Consider the following 15,884-nt stretch of genomic DNA (forward strand, 5'->3'; position numbering starts at 1 on the left):
GCTTAATGTTAAACTTCAGGCAGAATTGATCCATCAGCGCATTGCTAAAAGATTTCCCATTATCTGTCATGATATATCGTGGAATGCCGTAACGGAAGACGATATTACTTTTGATGAAGTCAACTACCGTTTCTTTCTTGACCTCTCGAAGGGGAACTGCTTCTGCCCACTTAGAAAAGTAATCTGTTGCGGCGAGGATATAGAGATGTTGCCTTGAAGATTTTGGGAGTGGTCCAACGACATCAAGTCCCCACCCGTCAAAGGGCCAAGATGCGATTGTAGGATGCAATGGCTCCGGTGGTTGACGAATGTAATCTCCATGAAATTGACAAGCTTTACACCTCTTCGCATGGTTTAAAGAATCTTTCACCATAGTTGGCCAGTAAAATCCCATCCTCTTCAGACTGTGATGGAGTTTCGGCCCTGACTGATGTGAACCGCACACTCCAGAGTGTGCTTCTTCTAAAGCATCTCGGATTTCATCATCTCCGAGACATCTCATTAAGATATCGTCGAAAGAGCGACGGTATAACTTATCGTTGAAATATAAAAATCGAGGTGCCCTACGACGTATTTCGATTTTATGCTTTAAGTCGTCTGGCAGCTTCCCATGCTGTAGATAGTCGATAAGTGGCTGTCTCCAATCTTTGACTTCGGCTATTTCAACAACGTTTGCTTCGTGAGACTCACAATTTTCATCTATTAAAGGAGGTAATACCCACCGATGGCAGATAGGGATACTCATTGCTTCTCCTTCCGGCATAGCCAAACTTGCAGCAAGACTAGCTAAAGCGTCAGCCTGCTTGTTTTCGGCTCTTGGTATGTGCTTGATGATGGTATCTTCGAATTGTCTTAGAGTTGTGTAGCATACTGGTGATAAGGTACCAACTCATGTTTTCGAACGTCATACTCTGTTGAGAGTTGGTTGATGACAAGTTGTGAGTCCCCATACACATAGAGTTGGTGTAACTTCATCTCTAGCCCGAGTTCTAAACCAATGATCAAGATTGGTATTCTGCAACATTGTTTGAACATAGTTCGTCAAGACAAACGAGAATGGCAATACTTCATTTTGTGGGGTGATAAAAATTACACCTGCCCCCGCTCCATCTCTTCTAGCTGCGCCATCAAAGAACATTCTCCAAGCTGGAAGCACATCAATAGAGAATACTTCTTCGTCGGGCAAGTCGTGAGACAATTCCCATTCAGCCGGAATAGGATGATCAGCAAGAAAATCGGCTAACGCCTGCCCTTTTATAGCCTTTTGAGGGATGTAAATAATTTCAAATTCTGATAAGAGAAGGGCCCATTTAGCTAGTCTTCCCGACAAGACTGGCCTTGTCATGATGTACTTGAGTGGATCAGCTCGCGCAGTGAGTCGATTGTGTGCGACAACATGTAGTGCCGGAGTTTCTTTGTGGCAAAGATGAGCGCTAAACATGTCTTCTCAATGGGTGAATAATTTACTTCTGCTCCAACAAGAGTTCGACTCAAGTAGTAGAGTGCACCTTCTTTTCCTTCATCATTTTCTTGAGCCAACAATGCTCCTAGTGACATTTCTTGTGCACTAATATAGAGAATCAGTGGCCTTTCAGGAATTGGTGCAGAAAGAACGGGAGGCTTGAGAAGATACTCCTTGATGCTTTTAGAGCATTCTCACAAGCTTCATCCCATTCAAATGATGTATCTTTCTTCATCAATCGACTGAAGGGATGACAACGCCCAGCTAAGTTTGAGATGAACCTACGAATGTAGGCAAGTCGACCTTGTAAACTTTTGAGTTCATGAATGTTCTTTGGTGCCGGCATTTTTGAATGGCTTCAATCTTGTTTCGATCGATTTCAATACCACGATGCCGAACCACGAATCCCAAAAATTTACCTGAGGTAACTCCAAAAGCACATTTTAATAGATTCATCTTGAACTGGTATCGTCGTAATCTATTGAAGGTATTACGTAGATGTTGTAAGTGATCTTTTTTCTTGGACTTTACTACTAGGTCGTCAACGTAACATTCGACCTTGTCATGTAGGATGTCATCAAAGATCTTTTGCATAGCTCGTTGGTAAGTGGCACCAGCGTTCTTAAGTCCAAAAGGCATAACTTTGTAACAATATATATCTTTTGGGGTACGAAAGGCTGTAAGCTCCTCGTCTTTTGGCGACATTCGAATTTGATTGTAACCAGAAGATCCATCCATGAAAGATAAGGCTTCATGTCCTGTAGTCGCATCAACCATAAGTTCTATGATTGGAAGTGGAAAATCGTCTTTTGGACATGCATTATTCAAGTCGCGAAAATCGACACATACTCGAATTTGTCCATTCTTCTTTCTTACCGGAACTATGTTGGAAATCCAGGTTGGATATTTTACTTCTCGGATGAAGCTAGCTTCTATCAACTTGTTGACCTCTGTCTCAATTTGTGGTATCAACTCTGGTCGAAAACGACGTTGTGCCTGTTTTATTGGGCGAACTCCGTGTTTAACTGCGAGCTGATGAACAGCGATCTTCGGATCAAGTCCTGGCATTTCTTTGTAAGTCCAAGCAAATACATCTCTATACTCTTGTAGCAACTTGAGGTACTCAGATTCTTCATGCTGGTTTAGAAGAGTACTGACGAACGTGGGTCGCGGCTCTTCAATTGTCCCAAGATTTATTTCTTTTAGGTCGTCGACAGTGGCCTGTCCGCCTTCTTCAAAGATCGGTGGAGCACTTTCGAGTTCTTCATTTGACGAAGTAGAATTTTCTTCAGGGAATTCCTCAATGGTAATATGATTTACAGAAACAACATCTTCAGAATTGTTTGTTCCAACAGCTGAAGTTTGGTTTGTGAGGATGATGGTGCGTCGCTTTACAATCAATGCATCTGATATCGAGACTTCTAAAGCTGCTTGTCGTTTCATGCGAGATGGAATAGCGCTATGCAAGCCACTACTATCTTTATGCTCCACCTGTTTATTCATTGGCTTAGGTCGACGTCGCGATTCTTTTCGTATTTTTACCCCAACATTCTGACCAAGTCTAGATAGAGCAGACGCACGAGATGTATGAATTTGTACATCATGACGATCATCTAAAGCACCCAATCGATCAAATACCGACGTGGTTGTGATGTGACCACCAATTCGATCAAAGACCGATGTTCGTGGAATTGGTACTTCTTCTACTGACTCATCGATGACCTCTACTGTAGTATGTTGTGAAGAAGCCGTCTTCATCTTAGAAATTTTGATTGGAGCTTCTGGCGTATAACCTAGCCCTGCTCGTGTAAATGAAACTCTTTCTCCCGCTCGAACGAGTTTGACTTGTGTTGCAGTTAAACCATGAATTTGATCAGTTGGTAGTAGTTCACCCAATTGTACGGGTTCACCTTTTCCGTAACCAGCAATCTTGAATAGCTTTGAAGTTTTAGGACCGAACCAACTTTTGGACTCTACTTTTGCGAGGTTGTCTTCATGGTTCTTCACAATTGATTTAGTTGGGACAACGTTTTCCACTGGTGTCCTCACTATGTAAGATTTTTGGAGAGGTGTAACCGGGAATGTCAACTCTTCTTTCAACGTCTCCAATTCGATTTTAGAGACAGAAGGTTTGGTCTTTGAAGAAATCTCTTCGAAAGGTGATTGTCCCGGCTTTCGTCTCGATTGTGGCACGTAACGAAGCATTGGGGTTGGCGATACAACTGTGGATGACGCGTCCACTATTGATTGGCCCACTTTCATCTGTCGAGTTTCTGGTTCTTGCTTCTTACTTCGTTCTTTTTGAAGCGGAGGACCGGAAAAACTCTTATCGGCGTCATTCATAGCATGTTTTCCTTTGTCAGGTTTTTGCTTACTTGAAGGAGGTACCGAAACTGGAAGTGCTTCTTGAATGACATCCCCTTCAAAATAGAATTTTGCATCTGCAAAATACGTTTCTGCCTTGTCAAACGGTTGATCTTCGGCTATTACACGTTTCTGCACACCATCTTGGTAATACTTGAAACATTGATGTAACGTGGATGGTACTACCCCAGTTTCATGCAACCACGGTCGGCCGAGAAGCAAGTGATATGAAGTTTTACAATCAATCACGTGGAAGAGCGCTGTTGACTCCAAATCTGCGATTGAAAGCTTGACTCTTATCATGCCGATAGCTCTTTGACCACCGAGGTTGAAGCCTTGGATCATCAACTTACTGCGAGCAAGTTGATCCAACGAGATCCCAACTTGTTTCATGGTACGAATGGGCATGATATTCACCGCAGAACCACAATCTAGGAGAATTCTTTGAACTTTATTCTCCCTCACATAACCTGTGACGTAAAGCGGCCTATTGTGAGGTCGAGATCCCAATTGGAGATCCTCATCAGTGAACGTAATTGTGGCCATACACATACTGTCTTGTCGTGGATCTATGTCAGGTTGAACTTCCTGTTTTGAATCAGTTGAGCTTTGCTTTGAAGTAAGCTGAACTTTTTGGAATTCATTGGACAAATCCACGTCGACTTGTGAATCTTCTATTTCCGCGGTGTTATTGTCTTTCTCAAGTCGTTGATCTCCATTACTGGAAGTAGTAGGATGTTCTTCGAACCTATCACTGACATCATCTTCTAACATTTCTGTTCCACTTGATGACATGAAACCGTGCAGACTTCCTTTAAGAGCTTCTTTGGTAAGAACTCTAAAAGAGTAATCGGTACACGGGGAGGTTGTTGAAAGATGTCTTCAGGGTCTGCAGGCGGAACTCGGAAAGTCTTCCTCTTTATTGTCCTCTTTCGTTTCTTTAACCCTGTACTTGGTTTTGACTTTCTTCTCTTTCTCTTTGGTTTCGAAATGGAAGGAGTTGGCACATATGTAGGACGTCTTTTTCGACGAGTGACAACTGTCCAACCTTCATCATCAACTGAAGCAGACTCTGAGATCTCTGACTTTGATTTTGAAGCCGAATGAGATTGTGGTCCTTCTTGAAGTGAAGTGGGAAAGGTGATGATTTTTCTTTGATGTGGCCTTGCCCCCAGCGTGGGATAGGCCTTTTCAACATCAAAATGTACGGACATGAGTTGTGATGGTTTGGGTAAAATTTTGGTGATCTGAGGAGATGGAATTTGCGTAGCATACTGACTTGTCAAGAGTATTGGATCAAAAGATCCAAAAGTGACAGAGGTCATGTTGGAAGTAGCAACATTTTCGACACAGTCAAGTTCAATTTTCCCTTGACGTGCCAAATCCATAATCTTCTCCTTGAAAACGAAGCATTTTTCAATCGGATGACTGATCACCCTGTGATAACGACAATACTTCGGATCATTGTCGCGACCTGCTTCCTCGGGTCGTTTGGGCACTGGAAGTTCAATGAGCTTTAATTTCAGCAACTCTTCGAACATGCCCAAGACATCAGCATCAGGAAAAGGGTACTCTTTTGCTTCAAGCTCTTTGAGAGTCTTCCAAGCTTTTCCTTTTTCTTGTGTTGAATCAGCTCGCGGCTGATCTTCTCTTCTCTTACCTGTGATTTTGACAGGTTTGCTGGTAGTGGTGGATAAGACTTCTTTAGTTTTGAAGGACTTGCCATCCTTCTTTTCTTGCCTTCGAGGCTCGCTTAGTCGTGGAGTTTGATGCACAGCTATACTCTGCTCCATGTCGTGGGCTCGAGTAGCAAGCTCTTCGAAAGTGTGTGGTTTGATTCCTTTCAAGATGTAAAGGAGTTGCCAGTGCATCCCTTGAACACACATCTCGATAGCAGAAGATTGCGAGAGTCGATCCATACAGTTGAGGGAAAGATTTCTCCATCGCTCTATGTACTCGATGACTGGTTCATCCTTCCTTTGTTTGACAGCGGCGAGCTCCACCATACTTACTGTTCTTCTAGTGCTGTAGAAGCGGCCGAGGAACACCCTCTCAAGTTGATCCCAACTATCTATTGAATTGGATTCCAAGTCAGTGTACCAATCGAACGCATTGCCCCGGAGGGAACGAACAAACTGTTTCACCATGAAGTCTCCGAATGTACCGGCGTTGTTGCAAGTTTCGATGAAGTGGGCAATATGCTGTTTTGGATTGCCTTTTCCTTCGAACTGTTGGAATTTTGGTGGTTGATATCCTGCCGGAAGACGCATTTGTTCGATGCGTTGAGTATAAGGTTTGGAGTAAACCAATGAGGACTGTGGCATGCCCCCATACTGAGCACGAATGGTGTCAGTAATCATTGCTTGCAGTTGTTGAACGGAAAGCGAGGCAACAGATCCTTGTGGTGGATCTCGAGTAGCTTTTCGTGAACCAGAATAGTCTGCTCGTTGTTCCTCTTCGTGCGGAGGCATGTATGCTTCGGGGGTGAATCCTGGAGGATGCGAAGGTCCAGCACTCGATTCATTCTCCTTGTCTTTATGCTCCAAACGGCTGGCGAGAGTTGCAATTTGAATGTCTTTGTCTTCCATTGCTTTTGTTAATTTGTTGATGGTGTCTGCCATTTGGGCAACTTGTTCCTCCATTGTTAACGCTCCAGCTGTCATTACTGCTCTGATGGATGTGTGAGTTTGTGATGGAGAAGTAATCGATAAAGATCTAGACGATCCCTCGCTTGACTTCGAATCAGATCCAGAATCTGACGAGTCGTCTTCTACCACGTCCGCCCACGATTCTTTTGTGGTAAGTGCCGTTTTTGTGACACGTTTCTTGGAGTGATGCTGGAGAGGCTCCATTAGCTTGATTCCACCAGTCTTTGTCTTTGTTCGTGTCACATGATGATCGTGACTAGTAACTTGATCAGATTCAAGATTGGAAGAAAGGGTTTTCTTACCTTTCTCAGTAATGGTAGATGCGATAGCGTTGACGTTGCGAGATGCCATTGATGCTTTAGGTGATGTTCTTGCAGTTGACTGAAAGATGAGAGGTTGAGATGGTCCCACCGGGCGTGCCAGAAATTTGTCGACAATAAATTTCAACGGATCTACCTCGAGATCCGCGAAAAATAATCGCAAATGATTTTATTGATTTTTTTGATGAAATGTGGATACAGATCTCAGTGTTTCCTCTGATTAACAGTCAAATACAAAAATAGTGATGATGACGTATGTAGCTTTTCTTCTCTCCGAGCTTCGTGCTTTATCGACTGAGAAGGATGCTTTGACGTTGGCTTTACTTTGTGCTTGATCTTCTGTAGAGGCTTCTGTAGATATTCTTCTCTCCGGGCTTCGCGCTTTATCGGCTGAGAAAGTTTTCTTGACTTCCGGAGAAGAGCTTTATGCTTGATCTTCTCTTTAATCGGAGTCCGGATCTCTGAAGAACTTTTGCTTTGTCTCTGGAGGAGGGCTTGAGAGCTTCTTCTTCTCTAGAGGGAGAGCTTCTGTCTTCTGAGAGAAAGTGATCCCGATCCCCTCTCAATGAGAGAAGCTCTTGAATTTATAGACTTAAAGGTAATTTAGCTTTCCAATTATACCCCAACTTAAAGAGGTTTAATTGATTTGTTTAAAAGACTAAATTTGTCTAAATCCTATTTTAAGGATTCTATGGATCATTATTGGGCCAAACTTATTTATTTGGATATAAGGCCCAATACTTAATGTGTGGATCACTTGATTTTTATATAGATCATGGGCCTTATCTGCGAAAGTCCAAAATCCAAGCTTGTAAGAGGCACGTTTTCCATTTAATGGACTCAATTTGGATTTGAGACCCATTATAAAATTAGGGATTTTTATTTATAAAATTTGTAAAGGCCTCCTCAAAATTTTGGTGCCTACAGTACTATCAGACAGTAATACCTTATAATCATATTTCGAAAATGACTGATGAGGCCATAACTGCAAATGTATGTTGTATGTAATGGTATGGGAACCATTATAGGGGTTGAACACACATGCTTAACACCTGCACACACACAAAGCTTTGGATCATGTTCATATTTATTAAGCATGTTAGTCATACCAGTGAAATTCTAAGTTTGCTTCTATTATTCCATGTAAATAAATGAATACGAAAAAGGTTTGGCCAGAATAACAACCTCAATGACACAATGAACAATTGGAATGGGACGTCCCTGAAACAAAATAAGTTGAAGAAAAGATATGTTAGCAATTTTTCACATTTTCAACTTGTTAGATACCGTAGACAAGGATCTTCCCTACTTCATACTTGTTATCATTACTAGCACAGCCATCCACATACATCTACCTCAAATACAATTTTTCAAATGTATTACGCATGCACATGTATTGGAAGGGATATGGAATTGAAAGATTCAAGAGAGAGAAACAAAAGGAAGTGAGAAGTGTTTTTAGCAACATGTGGCAACAAAGCTGTGAAACACGACATGAACCTACGGTGGCATATATTGGTAGTTCACCCAGCCAACTGGAGGCCAAAACTGCAATTACACCACATTAGTTTAAGTATGTCTACTATTTAGTTATTTTTTATCTGATTTTTTTTTGTTGACAAATTGCATTAATTTCTTTTCAATATAAGACATATATTGGCAGTCTTATTGAACTTTATTCCCAACTAAATGACCTTTCTACATGACCAAAGTTTATTGATATTAAGAAGCACGACTTGCAACTAAAAGAGTATAATATGTATAAAACAGTCCTATTTCCTCCATAATAACACATAAAATTATTATTATTATAGGTAGCAAGGAACTTCAAGTACTTTACCTCTACAGGCAGACTGGCTGGGAATAGATTAATGGGACGTAACATATATAAGCAACTAATTGAATACAAATCTTCGATTTTAATACAGAAGTAAAAGTTGTGTGATGAGTTCAAAATAAGTAGAAATGTCTTTATTATTTCAGAGTATGGCAAAAATGGCCAAGCAATAAATGAAACACTAGAATGGTTTTTGGCACCAAAGGAGTTAGATACAGAATGCCAATGCTTGTATGCTTATTCTTGGGTTTGAAACTTGTTGATTGGAAAACATAAAAAATTTGTAGCGTAAAGAGCCATAAGAGGCGGAACAATACCTGCGAGACAGTACCAGCTGTCACACATATGGATTGAAGAACTCCTCAGGATGATTTTCTTGCTCATATGTGAACCGTAATTGAGTAAACATCTGCTCGGATTCAATATTTCCAAAATACAAGTTAAAGGCACGTTATTTTTCATGAAAATAATTTTTCCCAAAAAATAATTGAACTACAATTTCTAATGCCAAATAGACCAATAACATTTTACCTTCATCCTTTCACCTCGCCAAGATCGACGATTGATGATTATGATTTAGAGGACTTCCTCCACAGACCATTCAACATCCATTATCTAGGCATCCATGCGGCTATTTAAAAAATCTAATACCTAAAAAGAAGGAAGGTCATAAAAATATGTTCCCCTCGAGAACATGGTAGAACAGAGACATCAAGCACTTGTACTCAGCTTAGGAAAACTATTAACCTGTAGTTTCTTTCTATGGAAGGCAATAACAATTCAAAAGGCAAAGAAAACTAAGCACTCGAAGCGTACATTGTAGATTTTCCTTACGATCTAGCAAATGGGGACCCCACCTTTCTTCCCTTTCAGTAAAAATAGGGCATAAATTAAAAAAAAAAAAAAAAAAAGAAAAGAAAAAAAGAAGATGAAAGTTTTGGGCAGAAGATTTACCTATAAATATAATTTACCATGATACCTCTGCTTTGACGAAGGCCTTTTTCTGATTTATCAGCCATCCAATTTAATCTCTCAATCATCTATTTCATGATCAGAAAAAAGTAGTGTTAGAAGATGAGTTCAACTTGACAAGTTTAATTCAAGAAAAGCACAAAAGATCTTCCGACGTCCTAAATGCAACAGCTTGGGAAACGAAAAAGACCTAGTACATTATTGACCTCATCATATAGAAGAAGAATCACATATATGTGTTAATTGAAATTTAATGGTTTTCAAGAAAGAACATGAGAATTGCTCAAATGTAAAGGTTTCAAATCAATAACTAGTAATAACTATTACCACACTTGGTTTTTCGGGTGGTTGACAAAAGATTGGCCATAATAATTTTTTACCTCGCATGTTCTGCATAAAAATGCGAATACAACTGGAAAACATGCAGGAATAAATATTCTTTCAAATGAGAAAAAATAAATATTATAACATTTTTTTATAAGACAGAGTATACATTTTGAATTTTCAAACGTTAAATAGATTCATATTTTCAAATATTAGACAAATCACATTAAGAATAGGGATACTTGAGCAAAAGAAGCTGAAAAACTTGTTGTCAAGTACATATGCTATGGGGACAATTCCTAGAAAGGTGAGGAAAGCCAAGATTCTATGAATCCATCAAATTTAAAGAACTAAATGCAGATCATCTGTGGCTTGTTGACACAATATATGAGCTAGGGTCCAAAGCATGTGAGGCTAGATGTGTTCTCAAGTGACTACATTTCTATAGCAGTGGAGAAACAGAAAACGAAAGAGCGCCAAACTCTTATGATTTTGAACATAATGCGAGAATTATGAGTTCATTGAATGAATAAACACCCCAGATAATTCCCCAAGCCATGGACCATACATATTGTGTTTCTACACAAAGACCTTGAATGATCATGATTAATTATTATGTAAAAGATAAAAATAAAAACTTAGACAAATAACATTAAAGTACTGAACGATTAACAATTAATCCCAAATCTACCATGTGACCTTCACCAGCAACAACACAACACTATGATCATAGAATATTAGTGACAATATGTAACTGACCTTAACATAATGTCTCAATCAGCCTTAAAACAAACAATAGGACCACTTAATGGTAAAAGAACATAAAATATATATTAACCATGCTAAGTGGTTTTGTTACTAGAAAGCTAAGTGCAAAGTGAAATAGATTTAAAGGAAACTCAATTCATTTCCTTCGATAGCTGGAACTAATATTATAGGAACTTCTTAGATCAAATATACAAGGACAATTAGAATAGAAAGAATCATCAAATAGACATACCTTTGAAGGATCAAATCCAAATCAACTCATTTGCATCATCTGTTGTGTATTATCAGTGGCTGCATTAGCAAATGCATATGAGAATCTATAACATCCAAAGATTGTGATAAAAAAAATTTAATATAAAAAAAGATAAATGCAAAGATACTATATAACATAGTTGCAAAGCCCAGTTCACACATCTATGCTCATGTCTTATAGTTTGTGAAAAAATAACATTATAATAATTTCCAATACTCACAATGGCGTATACATGGGTTTTCCAGCCTCAAGACGTACCATAACACAATTCTCCATAGAAGTGAGAAGCGGCATACTCTTTATTTCAGAATAGCCCTGCATAACCCACAGTAAGTTTGGTAACCCAATCCATTATGAGATTAAACAAATTGCAAACTTGCACATAGCAAAGCATTAAAGGGACTTACAGCTGCCTTAGTAAGAAAAATATTCCAATGACAAAAATAGAAAAGCATAGTGGGGGCACTTGCCCCCACAAGAATTTTCAAAGTATATCGATTAGTGAACCATTGCAACAGATTTTAGCGGGGGATAAAAAAAATTGCCACTATTGCCCCCCACAAATTTTTTTTCCACTCTTAGTTGCCCCCACAATTATTTTTTTTCACTCTTAGTTGTCCCCCATAAAAAAATTTTACCCTTGGTTGCTCGCACATGAGCAAAATCCTGGCTCCGCCCCTGATAAGGTGCATTTACCTTGAATTCAATATTATTGGGAAGTTGAATAACCTTAGCAGCCAATTTTTTTGTTCTAAAGGACACAAATGCATAGACTTTGTTCTCTCTTAAGTCTTTTCCTTTCATTATCTTGACCTATAATTTGAAACATATCAACAGAATCCTTTTTTACATAGGAGACACAAACAACGTATTATCAGAAAGTCATATAACTTAACTCGGTCTCAATAGTTGCAAGGGATTACCATTCACAATAGTTTCAAGACATCAATCTAGCAATGACCTTAAGATGGCATCCATATTGAGTTCCAAAAATAGAGTGTATAAATACAATTGTTATTCCACTATAAAAAAATTAAATTAGTGTCATCTATTTAAGAGCTTGTAGACCTTGATGTGCTCACAATGATAGATGAGAAATTCTATTAGAAATGATGCAATTTTTTAACAGAATAGAATTAGCTCCCAAACCATCAGAGTTTCCTAGATTAAGGTTCAACTAAACTGAAAATTTCCCTAGATTATATGGGCATAAAAGGAAGCTAAACATGAAGCAGTTAAGAAAAATAACATCATAGCTACCTTAACCTTTTCAAGTTGACAATGGATCTTGAGAATATTGAAAGACAAAACACTACAAATGAATGCTTAGAGTTAATCTGATTTAAACACAAAAAGGTGAATGCATCATGAATAAAGTGCCTTTTTCTCTTACTACTACTGAGTCTATCATTGGGTCCACATCAGAAAGTGAATCCCAATCTCATATGTAACAAAATAACCAGGCATTTCTCTAGAAGGAATAAATGTCAACATTTAGTGGCAGTTAAATTGTTATAGATGCATAGGGTTTTTTTTTTCTTGTTGAATACATGTTGGCAATATGCTAGTAAGTGTCAAAACATAGCTCAAATGGTTGACATATTGCCAATAAACAAATTTTGATTCCTATTGAGTTGTTGTTGCTAGTTTCTAGTTGCTACTATCCCCACCCACCATAGTTGCTGCTGCTGCAACTATCTTGAAAAGCCTAGTGCCTACCCATGTCACTTGCATATATAATTTTAGGTCCCACCCATTGATCAAAGAATGGAAAAATGAGCAAATCAAATGGATATACCTTTGATTCATCATTCAAGTTCTGAGCTTAGGTTGTGCTACTTCTATTCTAGGCCATTATAGAAGGGATAATCAAAACCATATTGACTTTAATTGGAGGGGAAATTGAACTGTCAAAACAGACAGATTAACATTTATTAAATAGCATTAACAAATGGTACAAATCAAAACCATATTCAAAAAATGGATAAGAAAATGAACATAATGGTACCAAAGCTCACTGTTTATCTCTCGATCAGCAATTTCAAAGGTAATTTTTTTTTTTACTTACTTGGTTAATCCAATTGGAGATTTTCACAGAAGACTCAATCAAGAGAGAGAGAGAGAGAGGCAAGCAAGAGTCCAGACCGATTGAAATAAATGATTATACCGAAATCAAGGTTTAATTCTTGAAAAAAAAAAAAATCAAAGTGAATCCATAAATCTAAGTATTTTAAACTGAAATTAAACCATAAACTCACCTGAAATCTGATTTCGCCCAAAATGTGATTGAGACCAGAGTTGAAGTACCAAAATATCAAGCAATAAAAGCTTTAAAAACTTGATTGTCGATGCGGAAACTCAACTGAGTTGATCTCCTCTTGATATTAAAAACCTAGAAAATGAAATCTAGGGGTTTAGGGATCGATTGCTACACCGTAATCAAAAGTACCAGTTTCTTTGATTAAAATCTTAGCTATAAAAGAGAAATTAGGGTTTTGGTTTGAAAATGAACTAAAAATAGAATCAAAACTATAGAAATTAGGATTTTGGTTTGGAATCGAATAAAAAATTGAACCAACACTAAAGAAATAAGGATTTTGATCTGAAATTGAACCAAAACTAGACCATCGAACTTGATTAAAGTTTCGATATCAGATTGAAAACTTATTACCAAAGCCACTGAAGATTATACAGAAAGATAAAATTTGAGAGCTAAAACTCACAGATCTGAAGAAATTAAGAAAAAAATCAAAATTACTGAGTGAGACCGATAGCTCAAACCCTAGAATAGTTCAAGAGTGGAAAAACAAAACAAACCTAACGAACGACGCTATGGATCCAGCATGAACATGTTGAGTCGAGAGAGAGAGAGAGAGAGAGAGAGAGCTTGTTTATTTAATGAAAGATGAATACAAAGGGAATTCGAGAAACATAACAGATCGAAGAGAGAGAGAGAGAGGACTAGAAGAGGGTTTGCTGACCCGTGGGGAGAGTGAGGCTGTGAGAGAGAGAGAGAGAGAGTGTGTGTGCTAGGGTATTTCAATAACGGCTTAAGTTTTGGGTGCAAGTAAATGGTTTATAGCCACAGATTCTAATTAACCGTCGTTACAAGTCGTTACTATAGATCATTTTTCCTGTAGTGTACCTCCCAAGTAAGTACAAAATCCTATTTTTGAACGACGAGTTATAGGACATCCAGCCCAATCAGCATCAGAAAACCCATATAGAACAAGAGGATTGTGAGAAATTAACCTAATCCCATAATCAATTGTTCCTTGGATATATCTGAGAATTCTCTTGACAATTTGAAAATGAAAATTTGTAGGTTGGTGCATGTATTGGCACACATGGTTGACACTAAGGGGATACTGAAGCCCACGCACTATGATTCTATAAAATTGTGGATCAGAAAATGGCTCATTTCCATTAGTTGGAGGCCGAAGTTTGGACACCATAGGTGTAGCAATAGGTTTGCAACCTGTCATTTGTGCTCATTCAATCAAATCAGTAATATATTTGGCTTGATTAAGGAATATCCCACCATCAAATTGAAGAATTTCCGCACCTAGAAAATAATGTAAGTTCCCAAGATCCTTCATGTCAAATTCTTGGCCCAAAAACTTGATAAATAGATGCTGATAAGAGGAGTTATCTCCTGTGAGAATGATGTCGTCGACGTACAAAAGCAAGAGAATGGTACCATGGTGATTGGAACAAACAAATAGGGACGAATAATCAAAGCTACATGAGAACCCAAGTGAGAGAAAAAACATGCTAAATCTTCTGAACCAAGCACGAGGGCTTGCTGAAGCCCATATAAAGCCCTTTTTAGACGACAACATGATTTGGTTGAAGCGAGTCTTTGAACCCAGGCAGTTGCTCCATGTAAACTTGTTCACCAAGCTTTCCATGCAAAAATGGGTTGTTGACATCTAATCGGCAGATATCCCAGTTGTGAGCCAAGGCGATAATTACAGGGGAAAAAGTTTCAATAAAATCTATCCCTGGAACTTGATTAAATCCTTTTGCAACAAGACGTGCCTTCAACCGTTCAAGGGTGCCATCGGAAAGGAGTTTTGTTTTGAAAACCCATTAGCACCCTACGATATTCATTTAAGGAGACCGTGGGACCAACTCCCATGTGTTATTTTGATGGACTTCAAGCTCCTCTTGCAATGCATGAAACCGTCCGGGATGCTTCAATGCACTCTTGATTGGTTTGGGTTCAATTGGAATTGTTTCAGCCATAAATACATATATATTTGGGGTTGGGCTTAACAATTCCAACTTGAGACCTAGTTACCATCATGTGAGTAGAAAGGTCAGGATCAGACTGTGATGGCAGGTTATCTTGTAGTGTAGAGTCGATTGGAGAAGCAAGAGGAGGTTCCTGGATTGGTCCATCATGGGCTGAATTAGAAGTGCTAGTTGTAGGTGGCATGTGGGCCTGTGGGAAATACGTAGAAGATTCACCACAATGTAGTTCAGAAGTTGTTTGGTCCTCCATACATGAGTCATTAGTAGGTGTTGTTGGTGATGTAATGGTGAGTGCCGCATTGTGGGACTGATGTGTGACATGTGGATCCACTTCTGTTGTTGTTGTTGGTAGTTCTCTTGGATCAACTAATGGATCCATATTGGCATCAACATGAAAAGAGGGTGATGAGCTTTGTGCTAAAGAATCTTCAGTACATGTAAACCACTCATTAAAAGATGTGATTTCGTTACTTGTATTGGTAGATGAAAATAAGGAACCCGAATCCTTGTAGGGAAAAACGTTTTCATCAAAAACCAAGTGACGAGATGTGTACACCCTTCCTGTAGGAGGATAAGGACAATGATACCCTTTAAATTGATGACTATAGCCTATGAAGACACATGGTAGAGAACGTGGATCAAACTTATTTTTTGCATAGTCAAGTAAGTAGGGAAAACA

General features: G+C 38.7%; 1 long non-coding RNA gene across 6 annotated transcripts; it reads right to left on the reverse strand.

Moving 5' to 3' along the window:
• Positions 1-7,720: 7,720 nt before the first annotated feature.
• LOC147384672 (uncharacterized) lies at positions 7,721-13,901 on the reverse strand. Of its 6 annotated transcripts, XR_015172716.1 has the most exons (10): positions 13,766-13,901; positions 13,207-13,340; positions 13,017-13,133; positions 12,747-12,855; positions 11,169-11,263; positions 10,928-10,986; positions 9,586-9,671; positions 8,949-9,040; positions 7,980-8,015; positions 7,721-7,846 (listed from the first exon to the last, which is right to left on the reverse strand). It is a non-coding gene; the product is annotated as an uncharacterized LOC147384672 (long non-coding RNA). The 6 variants fall into 6 exon arrangements; XR_015172717.1 differs by lacking the exon at positions 12,747-12,855; XR_015172719.1 differs by lacking the exons at positions 12,747-12,855; positions 13,017-13,133 and having other exon boundaries at positions 11,207-11,263.
• Positions 13,902-15,884: the final 1,983 nt, after the last annotated feature.

The sequence above is a fragment of the Akebia trifoliata genome, chromosome 15 (assembly GCF_017979445.1).
Source record: "Akebia trifoliata isolate Shusen 1 chromosome 15, ASM1797944v1, whole genome shotgun sequence".
Classification (NCBI taxonomy): domain Eukaryota; kingdom Viridiplantae; phylum Streptophyta; class Magnoliopsida; order Ranunculales; family Lardizabalaceae; genus Akebia; species Akebia trifoliata.